We start from the raw sequence: 18,545 nt of genomic DNA, 5'->3' as shown, positions 1-18,545 counted from the left end.
CTTCCATTTCCATGCATTTTCCCTTCTCTCTCCCTTTCCCTCCCACCTCTCATCCCTGTTTAATGTTAATCTTCTTCTCATGCTCTTCGACCCTACTCTGTTCTTAGCTACTCTCCTTATATCAAAGAAGACATTTGACATTTGTTTTTTAGGGATTGGCTAGCTTCACTTAGCATAATCTGCTCTAATGCCATCCATTTCCCTGTAAATTCTATGATTTTGTCATTTTTTAATGCAGAGTAATACTCCATTGTGTATAAATGCCACATTTTTTTTATCCATTCATCCATTGAAGGGCATCTAGGTTGGTTCCACAGTCTAGCAATTGTGAATTGTGCTGCTATGAACATCGATGTAGCAGTGTCCCTGTAGCATGCTCTTTTTAGGTCTTTAGGGAATAGACCGAGAAGGGGAATAGCTGGGTCAAATGGTGGCTCCATTCCCAGCTTTCCAAGAAATCTCCATACTGCTTTCCAAATTGGCTGCACCAATTTGCAGTCCCACCAGCAATGTACAAGTGTACCCTTTTCCCCACATCCTCGCCAGCACTTGTTGTTGTTTGACTTCATAATGGCTGCCAATCTAACTGGAGTGAGATGGTATCTTAGGGTGGTTTTGATTTGCATTTCTCTGACTGCTAGAGATGGTGAGCATTTTTTCATGTACTTGTTGATTGACTGTATGTCCTCCTCTGAGAAGTGTCTGTTCAGGTCCTTGGCCCATTTGTTGATTGGGTTGTTTGTTCTCTTATTGTCTAATTTTTTGAGCTCTTTGTATACTCTGGATATTAGGGCTCTATCTGAAGTGTGAGGAGTAAAGATTTGTTCCCAGGATGTAGGCTCTCTATTTACCTCTCTTATTGTATCTTTTGCTGAGAAAAAACTTTTTAGTTTGAGTAAGTCCCATTTGTTGATTCTAGTTATTAACTTTTGTGCTATGGGTGTCCTATTGAGGAATTTGGAGCCCGACCCCACCGACTGTAGATCATAGCCAACTTTTTCTTCTATCAGACGGCGCGTCTCTGATTTGATATCAAGCTCCTTGATCCATTTTGAATTAACTTTTGTGCATGGCGAGAGAAAGGGATTCAGTTTCATTTTGTTGCATATGGATTTCCAGTTTTCCCAGCACCATTTGTTGAAGATGCTATCCTTCCTCCATTGCATGCTTTTAGCCCCTTTATCAAATATAAGATAGTTGTAGTTTTGTGGATTGGTTTCTGTGTCCTCTATTCTGTACCATTGGTCCACCCGCCTGTTTTGGTACCAGTACCATGCTGTTTTTGTTACTATTGCTCTGTAATATAGTTTGAAGTCTGGTATCGCTATACCGCCTGATTCACACTTCCTGCTTAGCATTGTTTTTGCTATTCTGGGTCTTTTATTTTTCCATATGAATTTCATGATTGCTTTCTCTATTTCTACAAGAAATGCCGTTGGGATTTTGATTGGCATTGCATTAAACCTATAGAGAACTTTTGGTAATATCGCCATTTTGATGATGTTAGTTCTGCCTATCCATGAACAGGGTATATTTTTCCATCTTCTAAGATCTTCTTCTATTTCTCTCTTTAGGGTTCTGTAGTTTTCATTGTATAAGTCTTTCACCTCTTTTGTTAGGTTGATTCCCAAGTATTTTATTTTTTTTGAAGATATTGTGAATGGAGTGGTTGTCCTCATTTCCATTTCAGAGGATTTGTCGCTGATATACAGGAATGCCTTTGATTTATGCGTGTTGATTTTATATCCTGCCACTTTGCTGAATTCATTTATTAGCTCTAATAGTTTCTTTGTAGACCCTTTTGGGTCTGCTAGGTATAGAATCATGTCATCTGCAAATAGTGATAATTTAAGTTCTTCTTTTCCTATTTTGATGCCTTTAATTTCTTTCGTCTGTCTAATTGCTCTGGCCAGTGTTTCGAGAACTATGTTGAACAGAAGTGGTGAGAGAGGGCATCCCTGTCTTGTTCCAGATTTTAGAGGGAATGCCTTCAATTTTTCTCCATTCAGAATGATGCTAGCCTGAGGCTTAGCATAGATTGCTTTTACAATATTGAGGTATGTTCCTGTTATCCCTAGTTTTTCTAGAGTTTTGAACATAAAGGGATGCTGTACTTTGTCGAATGCTTTTTCCGCATCTATCGAGATGATCATATGGTTCTTATTTTTAAGTCTATTGATGTGGTGAATAACATTTATTGATTTCCTTATATTGAACCAGCCTTGCATCCCAGGGATGAATCCTACTTGATCATGGTGCACAATTTTTTTGATGTGCCTTTGTATCCGAGTGGCCAGAATTTTATTGAGGATTTTTGCATCTAGGTTCATTAGAGATATTGGTCTGTAGTTTTCTTTCTTTGAAGTGTCTTTGTCTGGTTTAGGTATCAGGGTGATGTTGGCCTCGTAGAATGAATTTGGAAGTTCTCCCTCTTTTTCTATTTCCCGAAGTAGCTTGAAAAGTATTGGTATTAGTTCCTCTTTAAAGGTTTTGTAAAACTCTGCTGTATACCCATCCGGTCCTGGGCTTTTCTTAGTTGGTAGTCCTTTGATGGTTTCTTCTATTTCCTCAATTGATATTGGTCTGTTTAGGTTGTCTATATCCTCCTGACTCAATCTGGGCAGATCATATGACTTAAGAAATTTATCTATGCCTTCACTATCTTCTAATTTATTGGAGTATAAGGATTCAAAATAATTTTTGATTATCTTCTGTATTTCTGAAGTGTCTGTTGTGATATTGCCTCTTTCATCCCGTATGTTAGTGATTTGAGTTCTCTCTCTTCTTCTCTTCGCTAGCATGGCTAAGGGTCTGTCGATTTTGTTTATTTTTTCAAAGAACCAACTTTTAGTTTTGTCAATTTTTTCAATTGTTTCTTTTGTTTCTATTTCATTGATTTCAGCTCTGATTTTAATTATTTCTTGCCTTCTACTTCTTTTGCTGTTGTTTTGCTCTTCTTTTTCTAGGATTTTGAGATGAAGTATGAGATCATTTATTTGTTGGTTTTTTCTTTTTTTAAGGAATGAACTCCAAGCAATGAATTTTCCTCTTAGAACTGCTTTCAATGTGTCCCATAGATTCCGATATGTTGTGTCTGTGTTTTCATTAATCTCTAAGAATTTTTTAATTTCCTCCTTGATGTCTTCTATAACCCATTGATCATTCAGTAACCTATTGTTCATTCTCCAAGTGATATATTCTTTTTCCTTCCTTCTTTTATCGTTGATTTTCAGTTCCATTCCATTATGATCAGATAGGATGCATGGTATTATCTCTACTCCTTTGTATTGTCTAAGAGTTTCCCTGTGACATAATATATGATCTATTTTTGAGAAGGATCCATGTGCTGCTGAGAAAAAAGTGTAACTGTTTGATGTTGGGTGGTATATTCTATATATGTCAATTAAGTCTAGGTTATTAATTGTGTTATTGAGTTCTATGGTTTCCTTATTCAACTTTTGTTTGGAAGATCTGTCCAGTGGTGAGAGAGGTGTGTTGAAGTCTCCCATGATTATTGTATGGTGGTCTATTAGACTCTTGAACTTGAGAAGAGTTTGTTTGATGAACATAGCTGCACCATTGTTTGGGGCATATATATTTATGATTGTTATGTCTTGTTGGTGTATGGTTCCCTTGAGCAGTATGTAGTGTCCCTCTTTATCCCTTTTGATTAACTTTGGCTTAAAATCTATTTTATTTGATATGAGTATGGATACTCCTGCTTGTTTCCGAAGTCCATATGAGTGATATGATTTTTCCCAACCTTTCACCTTCAGCCTATGTATGTCTTTTCCTATCAAATGCATCTCCTGTAGGCAGCATATTGTTGGGTCTTGTTTTGTGATCCATTCTACTAGCCTGTGTCTCTTGATTGGTGAGTTTAAGCCATTAACATTTAGGGTTATTATTGAGATATGGGTTGTTCTTCCAGCCATATTTGTTTATTTATGTTACTAAACATGGTTTGTTTTCCACTTTGATTATTTTCCCCCCTTTAGTGTCCTACCTCCCACTGTTGGTTTTCATTGTTATTTTCCATTTCCTCTTCCTGTAATGTTTTGCCAAGGATGTTTTGAAGAGATGGTTTTCTAGCTGCAAATTCTTTTAACTTTTGTTTATCGTGGAAAGTTTTAATTTCATCTTCCATCCTGAAGCTTAATTTCGCTGGAAACACAATTCTTGGTTGGAACCCATTTTCTTTCAGTGTTTGAAATATGTTATTCCAGGATCTTCTAGCTTTCAGAGTCTGTGTTGAAAGATCAGCTGTTATCCTGATTGGCTTACCCCTAAATGTGATCTGCTTCCTTTCTCTTGTAGCTTTTAAAATTCTCTCCTTGTTCTGTATGTTGGGCATCTTCATTATAATGTGTCTAGGTGTGGGTCTCTTATGATTTTGCACATTCGGCGTCCTGTAGGCTTCTAGGATTTGGGGTTCTGTCTCATTCTTCAAGTCTGGGAAGTTTTCTCGAATTATTTCATTGAATAGATTGCTCATTCCTTTGGTTTGAAACTCTGTTCCTTCCTGTATCCCAATGACTCTTAAATTTGGTCTTTTGATGTTATCCCATATTTCTTGGATGTTCTGCTCATGGTTTCTTAACAGTCTTGCTGAGCTGTCTATGTTCTTTTCAAGTTGAAATACTTTATCTTCATTGTCTGATGTTCTGTCTTCTAAGTGTTCTACTCTGCTGGTAGTATTCTCAGTTGAGTTTTTAAGTTGGCTTATTGCTTCCTGCATTTCTAGGATTTCTGTTTGTTTGTTTTTTATAACCTCTATTTCCCTGTATAGTTGATCTTTTGCTTCTTGGATTTGTTTATGTAATTCATTGTTGAAGTGATCTTTCATTGTCTGATTTTGCTGTCTGATGTCTTCCTTGAGACTCCAGATCATCTGAAGCATGTATATCCTGAATTCTTTATCTGACATTCCATCAGCTGCAGCTATTACCTCTTCTAAAGTTGAGTTGACCTGCAATGCTTGTGGTCCTTTCTTTCCTTGTCTCTTCATACTGTTCGCGTTCCTTTCTTCTTGGTGAAACTGTTGTGCTATTGAATTTTCCCCCTATATATTTATATTGGTCTTGTATAGTTGCAAAGTCTCCCTTGCAGGCACGGGCGGCGGCTCTGCCCCTCCGCCAATTGGGGCAATGTGCCTACCACGCCGGCAGGCCGCTGGGCCTGCTCTGCCAGTCGGTAGCAGGTCCGCCGTCCTTGCAGGCGCGGGCGGCGGCTCTGTCCCTCTGCGGGCCGCTAGGCTTGTTCTGTCGGTGGTCGCCGTTCAGCCTACTTTGCAGGCGCAGGCAGCGGCACTGCCCCTCTGCAGGCCTCTGGGGCTGTACTGCCAGTGGGTCGCAGGTCCGCCTACTTTGCAGGCGTGGGGGGGGGGGCGGCTCTACCCTTCCTCAGGCCACTGGGCCTGTTCTGTCTCTCAGTTGCAGGTCTGACCTGTTCTGATGGTGGTCTCAGTTCCGACTACCTTGCAGGCGCGGGGGGGAGGGGGCGGCTCTGCCTCTCAGCAGGCCGCTGCTCCTCTTCTGCCGGTGGGTCGCAGGCCCGCCTACCTTGCAGGAGTGATTGGAAGCTCTGTCCCGCCGCGGGCCACTGGGCCTTTTCTGTCGGTGGTCACCCTTCCCCTACCTGGCAGGCGAGGGGGGTGGGGGGCGGCTCTGCCCCTCAGCAGGCCGCTGGGCCTGCTCTGTGTTTGGTCCCAGTTCCCTCTACTATGCCAGCGCAGGGGGAGGGGGCAGCTCAGCCTCTCAGCAGGCGGCTGCTCCTCTTCTGCCGGTGGGTCGCAGGCCCGCCTACCTTGCAGGAGTGATTGGAAGCTCTGTCCCGCCGCGGGCCACTGGGCCTTTTCTGTCTGTGGTCACCCTTCCCCTACCTGGCAGGCGAGGGGGGTGGGGGGCGGCTCTGCCCCTCAGCAGGCCGCTGGGCCCGCTCTGTGTTTGGTCCCAGTTCCCTCTACTATGCCGGCGCAGGGGGAGGGGGCGGCTCAGCCTCTCAGCAGGCGGCTGCTCCTCTTCTGCCAGTGGGTCGCAGGCCCGCCTACCTTGCAGGAGTGATTGGAAGCTCTGTCCCGCCGCGGGCCACTGGGCCTTTTCTGTCGGTGGTCACCCTTCCCCTACCTGGCAGGCGAGGGGGGTGGGGGGCGGCTCTGCCCCTCAGCAGGCCACTGGGCCTGCTCTGTGATTGGTCCCAGTTCCGTCTACTATGCCAGCGCAGGGGGAGGGGGCGGCTCAGCCTCTCAGCAGGCGGCTGCTCCTCTTCTGCCAGTGGGTCGCAGGCCCGCCTACCTTGCAGGAGTGATTGGAAGCTCTGTCCCGCCCTGGGCCACTGGGCCTTTTCTGTCGGTGGTCACCCTTCCCCTACCTGGCAGGCGAGGGGGGTGGGGGGCGGCTCTGCCCCTCAGCAGGCCGCTGGGCCTGCTCTGTGTTTGGTCCCAGTTCCCTCTACTATGCTGGCGCAGGGGGAGGGGGCGGCTCAGCCTCTCAGCAGGCGGCTGCTCCTCTTCTGCCGGTGGGTCGCAGGCCCGCCTACCTTGCAGGAGTGATTGGAAGCTCTGTCCCGCCCTGGGCCACTGGGCCTTTTCTGTCGGTGGTCACCCTTCCCCTACCTGGCAGGCGAGGGGGGTGGGGGGCGGCTCTGCCCCTCAGCAGGCCGCTGGGCCTGCTCTGTCTTTGGTCCCAGTTCCCTCTACTATGCTGGCGCAGGGGGAGGGGGCGGCTCAGCCTCTCAGCAGGCGGCTGCTCCTCTTCTGCCGGTGGGTCGCAGGCCCGCCTACCTTGCAGGAGTGATTGGAAGCTCTGTCCCGCTGCAGGCCACTGGGCCTTTTCTGTCGGTGGTCACCCTTCCCCTACCTGGCAGGCGAGGGGGGTGGGGGGCAGCTCTGCCCCTCAGCAGGCCGCTGGGCCTGCTCTGTCTTTGGTCCCAGTTCTCTCTACTATGCCGGCACAGGGGGAGGGGGCGGCTCAGCCTCTCAGCAGGCGGCTGCTCCTCTTCTGCCGGTGGGTCGCAGGCCCGCCTACCTTGCAGGAGTGATTGGAAGCTCTGTCCCGCCGCGGGCCACTGGGCCTTTTCTGTCGGTGGTCACCCTTCCCCTACCTGGCAGGCGAGGGGGGTGGGGGGCGGCTCTGCCCCTCAGCAGGCCGCTGGGCCTGCTCTGTCTTTGGTCCCAGTTCCCTCTACTATCACAATTGCTATTCTTGCAAGAAGCCTCATAAAAATAGATCAACAGTGGTGTCTCTGATCATCCTGGGGACCTTCCGACCCAAGTGACCTTGGCACTGCCTTTGGATCTACTGTTGCTCTGTTGTTAACTAGGAGAAGGGATGGTGAGGCTCAGTACCCAGTGCTGGTTTCTAAACCTTTTTCTATGACCAGGTCCGAGACGGCTCTCACTTCAAACCACACGGTAGGGCAGCAAGGCTTACTCAGGGCTAGGAGGAGAGAGAGAGAGAGAGAGAGAGAGAGAGAGAGAGAGAGAGCTGAATAACATTTATTGATTTCCGTATATTGAACCATGCTTGCATCCCAGGGATGAATCCTACTTGATCATGGTGCACAATTTTTTTGATGTGCCTTTGTATCCAATTCGCCAGAATTTTATTGAGGATTTTTGCATCTAGGTTCATCAGAGATATTGGTCTGTAGTTTTCTTTCTTTGAGGTGTCTTTGTCTGGTTTCGGAATCAGGGTGATGTTGGCCTCATAGATTGAATTTGGAAGAGCTCCCTCTTTTTCTATTTCCTGAAATAACTTGAAAAGTATTGGTATTAATTCTTCTTTAAAGGTTTTGTAAAACTCCGCTGTATACCCATCTGGTCCTGGCTTTTCTTGGTTGGTAGTCTTTTGATTCTTCTATTTCATCTATTGATATTGGTCTGTTCAAATTGTGTGTATCCTTCTGACTCAGTCTGGGCAAATCATATGACTTAAGAAATTTATCGATGTCTTCACTATCTTCTATTTTATTGGAATATAGGTTTTCAAAATAATTTCTAATTGTCTTCTGTATTTCTGTAGCATCTGTTGTGATATTGCCTTTTTCATCCCGTATGTTAGTAATTTGAGTTCTCTCTCTTCTTCTCTTTGTTAGCATTGCTAAGGGTCTGTTGATCTTATTTATTTTTTCGAAGAACCAACTTTTAGTTTTGTCAATTTTTTCAGTAGTTTCTTTTGTTTCCATTTCGTTGATTTCTGCTCTGATTTTAATTATTTCTTGCCTTCTGCTACATTTGCTGTTGTTTTGCTCTTCCTTTTCTAGGGCTTTGAGATGAAGTGTTGAGCTCATTTATTTGTTGGTTTTTCCTTTTTTTGAGGAATGACCTCCAGGCGATGAATTTCCCTCTTAAAACTGCTTTCATTGTGTCCCATAGATTCCGATATGTTGTGTCTGTATTTTCATTTATCTCTAAGAATTGTTTTATTTCCTCCTTTATGTCTTCTGTAACCCATTGATCATTCAGTAACATATTGTTCATTTTCCATGTGATGTAGGATTTTTCCTTCCTTCTTTTATCATTGATTTCCAGTTTCATTCCATTATGATCAGATAAAATGCATGGTATTATCTCCACCCCTTTATATTTACTGAGGGTTGCCCTATGGCATAATATATGGTCTATTTTTGAGAAGGATCCATGTGCTGCTGAGAAAAAAGTATATCCACTTGATGATGGTTGATATATTCTATATATGTCAGTTAAGTCTAGGTTATTGATTGTGATATTGAGTTCTATAGTTTCTTTATTCAACTTTTGTTTGGAGGATCTGTCCAATGGTGAGAGAGGTGTGTTGAAGTCACCCATAATTATTGTGTTGTGGTCTATTTGATTCTTGAGGAGAATTTGTTTTATGAACGTCGCAGCACCATTATTTGGTGCATAAATATTGATAATTGTTATGTCTTTTGGTGAATGGTTCCTTTTAACAGTATATAATGTCCTTCCTTATCCCTTTTGATTAACTTAGTCTTGAAGTCGATTTTATTCGATATGAGGATGGCCACCCCTGCTTGCTTACGAGGACCGTGTGTGTGGTATATTTTTTCCCAACCTTTCACCTTCAGCCTGTGTATGTCTTTTCCAATCAGATGTGTCTCCTGGAGGCAGCATATTGTTGGATTTGTTTTTTAAATCCATGTTACCAGCCTATGTCGCTTTATTGGAGAGTTTAAGCCATTAACGTTTAGAGTTACTATTGATATATGGTTTGTACTTCCAGCCATGTTTGATTATTTATCTTCTTTTTTTTTAATTTAGTTTGTTTCTCCATGATTAGCTTTCTCCCCACCCTCTGTCTTTACCAAGGCACTTCCCACTGATGGTTTTGGTTATTGTTTTTCATTTCTTCCTCGTGTAGTGTTTTGCTCAAGACGCTTTGCAATGCTGGTTTTCTGACTGCAAATTCTTTTAGCTTTTGTTTATCATGAAAGATTTTTATTTCATTGTCATACCTGAAGCTTAATTTTGCTGGATACAGAATTCTTGGTTGGCATCCATTGTCTTTCAGTGTTTGAAATACGTTGTTCCAGGATCTTCTCACTTTCAGGGTCTGTGATGAAAAATCCGTTGTTAACCTTATTGGTTTACCCCTGAATGTATTCTGCCTCCTTTCTCTTGTAGCTTTTAATATTTTCTCTTTGTTCTGTATACTGGATATCTTCATAACAATGTGTCTTGGCGTTGGTCTACTGTGATTTTGTGTGCTCGGTGTCCTGTATGCATCTACAATTTGTATATCCATTTCCTTTTTTATTTCTGGAAAGTTTTCTGTAATTATTTCATTCAGCAGGTTACTCATTCCCTTGGTTTGAATCTCTATACCTTCCTCTATCCTGATGACTCGTAAGTTTGGTTTTTTTATGTTATCCCATATCTCTTGGATGTTTTTCTCGTGATTTTTTACCAGCCTTTCTGAGTTGGCTAGACTCTTTTCAAGATGATACATTTTGTCTTCATTATCTGATGTTCTGGCTTCTACTTGCTCCACTCTGTTAGTGATACTCTCATTTGAGTTTTTAATTTGGTTTATAATTTCCTTCATTTCTAGAATTATTGTTTGATTTTTTTATTATCTCTATCTCCTGATAAAGATGCTTAACTTCTTCTTTTATCTGTTTATTTAATTCATTTTCAATGTGTTCTTTCACTGTTTGAATTTGCTGTCTCGTATGCTCTTTAAGGTTCCATTCCATCTGTCTAAGGTATTCCTTGAGTTCTTTATTTGACCATTTTTCTGATGACTCTAGGTCCTCCTGAATATTTAGGCTGTCCTGCATTGTTTGTACTCCTTTTCTTCCTTGCTTTTTCATGCTGCTCATGTTACTTCTTGTTCTGTTTGACTGCTGAGTTACTTTTTACTCCTATAAATTTATTTGATGCTTGGGAGGAAAGATATTAGAAGGGAAGGGAAGAAGTCACTAACGAGAATGAGAGTAAGCAGGTGGAATTCAAGGAAGGGGGAATAAGAAAATTGAAAAGAAAAGAAAAGACAAAAGAAAAAAAATAGAAAGTAAAAAAAGAAGAAAAAAATTTTTTTAAATAATAATAATAAAAATGAAAATTAAAATTTTAAAAAAATAATAATAATAAAATAAAAAAATTAAAAAACGACAACAAAAAAATGAAAATGAAAACAAAACAAAAAACCCCAAATTAAAAAAAAAAAAAAATTAATAAATGCAGTCTTAGAGTTTGATTAACTTCTCTTCCAGTAGGTGGAGCTGTGCCCACTGGGCCAAGCTTCTCCTCTCAATACGCGGGAACCAATCACTGTGCAGCAGCTCTTCCTCCCAGACTGGGTGGGTCTCCAATCCTGAGTGCCTAGGGCCTTCTCTTGTGTCTAGTCACTTCCCTACTTTTCCTCAAGCCAGGCCCCACTCACCGGTGACGCTCACCACAATACTGGCTACACGCCAGGTCTGCTGCTCCTGGGAGCCCTGTTTTCATGAACGACTGGGCACACTCTCCCTGTTTGCCATTCCCTCAGACCCTAAGTTTGTAGAGCTTGGGGCTGAGAACCCCCAGCGAATTTGCTTGCCCTCCGGTAGCCACGCCCCCGGTAGCTGGTGCAAGAGACCTCAGTTGTCAGCACTGGTGGGAGCGGTAGCTGGGAGTTCTGCGCCGCGAGTCCTGCGCCACTCCTGATTCCCTCGGTCCGGCTATCGCGCTCACAGGAGAGCTGGGAGGGGCCCTTAAGGTTTCCCCGCTGTGTGGAGAGGGATGGCTAGGGGATTACACACCTGTCGCCGCTGGTTTCAATGAAGTTATCTCCTCCACCACGTTCTAGTGACGTCAGTTCTCTGCCATGGTGGTATCCCATGCAAATGGTGACAGTTCGTTCCCTTTGCCAGGTGACCAATGCAACGGGTGGGTCCTGACTGTCTCTCCCAAGCCCCGTTTCAATCCTGTGGCCACTGCCTATGAAGGCTCGGTTGGCTTTTACCTCCGTAAGTTCAGAAGGGCTGACCAGTTGTTTCAGCAGGGTCGTTAGTGCTGAGTCACAGCAGTTTGGCTGCAAGAAGCAGGCGAACGGGAGATTGAATGCACCGATCCGGGCTCGGTGTGTGTTCTGAGAGGCCCAGACTGTTCGCCCCAGATCCATGTCAGCTCAGCATTGCCTAGTGATCCTGAGCAAACAGCATTTAGACAGTTTACAACTCCCTATGCCCGCGCAGCTGAAGAGGTCAGAGACTTGATCTCTCCACGCCCGTCGCCATGTTGGATCCCGAACCTTTCATATTATAATAATTTACATGTATCTCTTTCTCACTAATTTATCAGAAATGCTAGACCATGTCAAATTCATATTTGCATCTTTTATGTTCAGCCTATTTTCTTCTTATATGACATGCTTTTTGTGTGCACTGAATACCTTAATTTACTTTTTTTTAGAGATGTTGATGAATCTTTATTTTGTTCATTTATTTATATGTGGTGCTGATAATTTAACTCAGTGACTCACATATGCTAGGTTACTTTTTAACATTGAAATAATAAAGACATTTTGAAACTAATATTTTGGTCGACATCATATTGCCCCTCTAAAATACTCCTCTGCTACTTTTAAATTTCAAAATCTATTCTGAATACCTTTCATATCAGACTCTTTCTCTGCAAACTCTTGGATGTCCCAGCCAATTTCAATTTTTCATTATCAGCCAGTTCATTTACCTTCTCTTTCTATGCTGTCTTCAGTATCCTTGGTCCCTCAAATGCTCTGCTAGAACATATTAAGTTCCCATCCCTCATGACATGATGCTTCCAAACCTATTCCAAATGCAGTTTACTATTTGTGATGCTAAACTAATGAAAAGAAATTTTAATTCCTTCATAATTACATTCTTTGATAAATACACATTCTGAGTTAATTGTTTTTTGAAACTTTAAAAGCCTGAAAAATTGTATTTTATAATCTGTAAAATGAAATTTGTTTTGACATAGTATTTCACTGATTGTAAGCTTATTCTAAAACTTTATATCCCTTGATATAAATTATATTATTTTCAGTGTTGATGTGTACATTCATACTCAATGTCTTTGATTTCACATAATTAAAGGAACTTTTCTTTGTTTGCTGTCATATTTTTCCTGTAATGAAACTGGCTTATTTCATAGATCTCTTTCAAGTTTGGCATTACTCAATTTCATGTAATTCATATCAGTCACAATTATGAAAATTAAAATTTAAATATCTAGCAGAAATAATGTGGTATTCAAAATAAGAATTAAATTATAAAATTATAAAGAGTTTAAGGTTAAAGTACTTCATAATGTTCTATTTTGTGTTTAGTGATGAGCATGCAAGTATATTGTTATTTATTAAACTATTTTGTATATGCCCTTTAATAATACAGCTCTCTAAATACATTTTTCTATAAACACCACCTAAATTTTGTACAAATTTTTAACAGCTTATGAAAAAAAAATTTCAAAATGCATAAGATACCATTTGATCATAAGAATATTAAAATAATGCACAACTCAAAATTATAGCCATTCTTGTATGAATAGGATTATGACAAATAAATAGCATTAAGATTATCAAGCTATAAAGTCTTATATTTCAGTATTATTCAAATGTAAATAAATATAAAACATTAATTTGTATAAAATATGCAAGCATTTCTAACTAGAACCAATGAATGTCTTGAACTAATTGCCTCATTTTAAATCATTATACAATCATGTATGAATATATGCAAAATTTGAGTTTTTTAATCACCTTTTAATGGAAAGAGTAGCTATAGCATCTTCATATTTATTTTTTATTTATTTTTTTGTTCTTCAATCTGTTTATGTCTAAAGGAGAGCAGAATGCATTTGAAAAAAATTCTACCTCAGGGAAGGCAGTTTCAACTTTATAAGAACATCAGAAAAGATTAATGTGGTACTGTGTGGTTATTAAACCAAAACCCCCAATATTCTACTTCTTAATTAAAGGAATGTTCTAAATAGGACATTCATTTTATCTTCTCTTCAGCAATACCCGATGGGCCTGGTTTGTCAGCCTAATGGTTAGATAATAGATTTCTATGATCCTGCTCTCTGTGTGACTTCATGGTCAAGGAAAATTTATTTTTCTTCTGAAACCAGTGTCCTTACTTTGAAATCAAATGTTTGTATATCCCCACTAACTCACATAGAAGTAGAACATATTTAGAGGGAAGCTGGACATTCATAAATGCATCTACTGAAAACTAGCTGGAAACTTGTTGAAGGCACAGTTGTGTGATTCATCTCTGGTACTTCATCACAACTTCCTGGTCAATAGATGTAACTATTAAAATATTTATTTTAACTCAACCAATTGATGATAGAGCTAACTGGTTTACTCCAGCATACACACACACACACACACACACACACACACACACACACCATCTTATTTTAGACTCTTAACTTTTAGGTTGCATACAGGTGATGATGTACATTGGTTTATTCCTGTCGTGATGCTATTATAGTTTGGATATGGGATATCCCCCAAAGGCTCATGTATCAAAATCTTGGTCCCCAGTGCAGAAATGTTCTGAGATGAGACATTTGGGAAGTGATTGGATAACAAGAGTCTAACTTCATCATCTCCATTGACGGAATCATAACTGAATGGATTGTTGGGAGGTGGTGGAAACTGTAGGAGATGGAAACTAGTTGAGAGACCAGATCTTTGGAATTGTGCCCTGTCCCAGGATCTCTTTAAAATAAACCTTTCATCCTTTATGTTGATTTTTCCCAGGTATTTTGTCACAGTAATAAAAAGCTGACTAATAAATATGCCATAATTATTTTTAGAGGTGGCCTTATTTAAGGAGTGTGATAAGAAGAATAATAAGCCCCCAAATGCCTAATTCCTAGACATATATTCCATGAATACACTCTTATGTGGAAAAGGAATTTTGCAGATATGATTCAGAATATGGATCTTGAGATGCAAAGAGTATCCTGGATTAACTTGGACCGAGTCTAGTTACATGAGTCCTTAAAAGCAGAGAATTGTTCCTATGAAGGTCAGAGGGATATGACAAGATGGAAAGGGGGAAACATTTCAAGCACAGTATGGTCAACTTCTGTTGGCCGGTTTTCAAGATGGAGGACAAGGACCAAGGTCAAAGAATGTATGTAGCTGGGAACAACCTTCTGCTTACAGCCACAAAGGACTAAATCCTACCAATAATGCAAATGAGCAAGGAAATGAATCCTCCCTTAGAACCTCCAAACAGGAAAACACACCCTTACAGCACGTTGGATCTTAGTCTGGTGAAATTTTACAAAATCACGAAACTGTGAAGTAATAGATTCATTTCAGATGTCAAATTGGTGGTGATTTATTCTAGCAGCAGGAGAAAAACTGGTACAGATATTTTAATATGGTCACTCCAGTTGGGAAGCTACATCAGGGCCAGAGAACAGAGAACCTGCAGACGGGAAGCCAAGATCATAAAGTCCCTTCAATTTAAGAGTCAGAAGAATGCAGAGTGTACAGAAAGGCAGCCTCTCCTCCTCTTTAGCATCTTTCTTGATTCCCTTAAGGTCTTGGAGAATGGGAGCATGTGTTATACACAGCAAGATATTAGGAGGGCTAGTTTATGTCGTTAGAGACGGAAAATTTCATCTCTTCAGAAGAACTGGTTTACAAATGCATACAGAAATGACAATGTCGGCATTTTTTTAGAGTATCATAATACGGTTGAATGAATATGAGTTATATGAAAGGAGAGAGCACTTAAGTATTTAAAGATAAAGCTGCTTCGGCTGCTTCAGATTTCCACTGATTGAGCGCAGGCCTCTGCAATGGCCTCTGCAGCCATTTCAGGCTTCAGTGCTACTCTTTCAACTTGACATTCTGGAAATTAGTTACTTTAGTTTTAAACAGCTGACTTACTGTTAGGCAATAAAATACATCTCTTTAAGAATCACTTCTCTCCTCAGGAAAAGAAAGAGCATAAGTAACATAGACATACCAGCTGCAAGCTGAGTGGTGTCAGGGACTAGAAGGAAATTCTCCTTCAAAGATTAGCCTGACAGCCCCCTGGGAGACATCCTGCCTGGGAGGCATCCTGCAGCCACCTATCTCCCTGGAACATCCTGCGGTTATCAGGATCATCAGACATCTTGCACCTGGCAGTTTTACCACCCACATCCAGCAGTTGTTGATTAGAGAGCTTCCCCATCCCCAGCATATAAATACCCCTGTGTGAACAATAAAAGTTTGCAGCTTGATCAGAACTTTTGTCTTGCTGTCATCCTTCTGTGTCTCTTGTCCCTTCATTCCTCCCCACCTAGGTTCGCTGCCCACGTTGATGTGTCCTGCCGGACGGGACATTTGGCGCCCAGTGTGGGGCTCGAGCCTTTGACTGAGGGGGAACGCCGTCCTCCGGGAAGACTTGGCCAAGCGGGAGCGCGAGATCGCCTCGGCAGACACGACCGAGAGACAGATCCAGGAGGAGAGTGAGGACGACGCAAGGTGAGTGACCCACCATGGGACAAGCAGTTTCGTCACATGAGTTGTTTTTGTCAGGCCTCAAGGAGGCCCTCAAGACACGGGGGGCGTGTGTTAAGAAAAAGGACTTAAGATTATTCTTTTCATACATAGGAGAATTGTGTCCATGGTTTCCCCTTGAAGGGACCATCGATGGTAAAAGATGGCTTAGAGTAGGAGACTGTTTAAAAGATTATTATGAATCCTTTGGCCCAGAAAAGGTGCCTGTTCCCACCTTTTCTTACTGGAACCTAATTAATTAAAAAAAAAAAAAAAAAAGCTTAAAAAAAAGAGAGAGATTTTTTGGCCTTTATGTTCTAGAAGTTTGTGCTAAGAGAGTGAAAAAAAAGGGAGAGAAAATGTGATGTTTACCTGGAGAGAAATAAGTTTCAATTTTCTATTGTTTTTGTCAATACTCAGAAAGTATGTACGGACCTTTTTACTACATGATTGTCCTATGAATCAGAATGGCTATAACTCAGCCACTGGGGACAAGAGACTTTAGCCGCTGCTGCTCGCTATGGGGTCCTAGCCCCTGCGGCCAACAGTGCTTTTAACCCTTGAATTACTTGACCTAAATGCCAAACACAGACTAACTTAAGATCTGATGGTAATGCTAGCATTTGCTGCTAAAAAACCTTTGGAACACCCACGTGCCACAGAAAAAAGTGCAGGATGTACACGAGCTGCAACCGCAGGTTGCAGAGACAGAACAAGCTGCTACCGCAGTAAGATCTTGGCCAGGTGGGGGAAAATGCAGACAAAATCAATCAAAATGCAATCGGCTAGGAAAACTTTTGCCCCGAAAATGGGCAGCAGACTCCATGTTGTTTACATCACCATGGTAACAATGGGGTGACTGGCAGGAAGAGCAGGCTTCCTGGTCCCACCTCCCACACTTTTGTGTGCTTCCGATTGATTCTTCCACAGTCACTCAGACAGGACTTCTAGTCCCGCCTTCCAGCCACTAATCTGTACTACTGTGTTTCAGATTTCTACCGGAGCTGTTCAGAGCCTGTATTTTTAAGAATGCCTACCTGTAAATGCTAACGAAAGATATCTTTTTCAGACAAAATTTAATTCCACAGCTTTCTATGTTGCAGCCCTAAATTTAAGTTAGTTCTGAGTTAAATAACCTGACTTTTCTCTATAGTTGTGTTACTAAATAATGTTCTATTGATGAGAGATATCAAACATGCTTCTTTATATTTTACTTTTAATTTTGGAGGTTATGAGGATGCATTTGCTCGCCACAGGAACAAAGCCGGCAATGTTCCTGTGATGACCAAAAAATCCTTATTCTCATTCCTAACTATAAAAAATAAATATGTATACTCAACAAGGATTTTATTTCAGTTACATCAAGTGACGTCACATAGAAGAGTGCACTCCTAGTTAAAAATAAATTAAAATGGATCCAAATATTTTAAGACCACGTGGTTACATAAAATTAATACAATTATAAGTTATGTTCTTATTCTTAATATATATATTTTTAAGATATTTAGATAACCTATATTTGTTAATCTATAAAATAATTAGCACATGCCTAATTGATTAGTTAATATATATTTGCCTAATTGTTTTTCTTCAACAGAAAACCCATAATTTATGTTTTATATTTACATTTATCAGATACTCTGCCTTTTCAGTTACAGATATTTGAGATAAATGTGTTTACTATAAATTTGCTTTTAAGTGAAAATACAATCTTCAAGTAGTTTATAATTCTCAAAGTTACTGTTCAAACTCATAAGATGATAAATAATTATAATTATGTCTACAAAATATCTAAGGATTTTAACTATATTTTCATTGATATCTCTCAAAGCTCTCCAAAATTGTTCTGCAACTTATATGCATACCCAGGCGATGCATGTTTCTTGTTATGCGTCAGCCTCAATTTGTGTTAACAAGCAGGGAGAACAAGCCACCCTAACTAAAACTCATGCAGCAGAGGGGACCACTATTCATTATACCCCCCTCCTCTTTGACCGGGGAGGAGAAGGCATATATACCAAGTTACAGTCAGCTGGGTGCCAAGGCACTGTTGGTAAACCCTCCTGCTGGCCCATTAAGGCCCCTACAGGGGTCTCTGATGGTGGAGGACCAAGATGCTGTCAAGCATCTTCAGATAATCAAACTTTTGAAACCTCAGATCCCTGAGCTCACATATCATCCCTTAATGCTGCCTAAATCCCAGCTCCCAGATTTAGATACCAATACATTAGATATTTTGGAAACTACCTTCTCCTTGCTTAATAATTCCAACCCCACCCTTGCTGGTGATTGCTGGCTTTGCATGACAACAGGGGCAATCATGCCTATGGCAGTTCCTATTAATTCTATCATAGACAATGATAATACATGCCAACCTGGATTTCCTTTTAAAGTACAGCCTATAGGCACTTTTACATCATGTCTTTTAGGCGCGATGCAGAATAATACCTATGATATTGATGTTGGAGTTACTTCCTTTGGAAATTGCTCAACAGTAAAAAATTATTCCTCACCCACCCCATCTCTTTGTCCCCCCAATGGCACAGTTTTTATGTGTGGAGGAAACTC

Source organism: Marmota flaviventris, chromosome 13 (genome assembly GCF_047511675.1).
Source record: "Marmota flaviventris isolate mMarFla1 chromosome 13, mMarFla1.hap1, whole genome shotgun sequence".
Taxonomy (NCBI): Eukaryota; Metazoa; Chordata; class Mammalia; order Rodentia; family Sciuridae; genus Marmota; species Marmota flaviventris.
The sequence above is the reverse complement of the archived record's forward strand: the minus strand, read 5'-3'. Positions refer to the sequence as shown.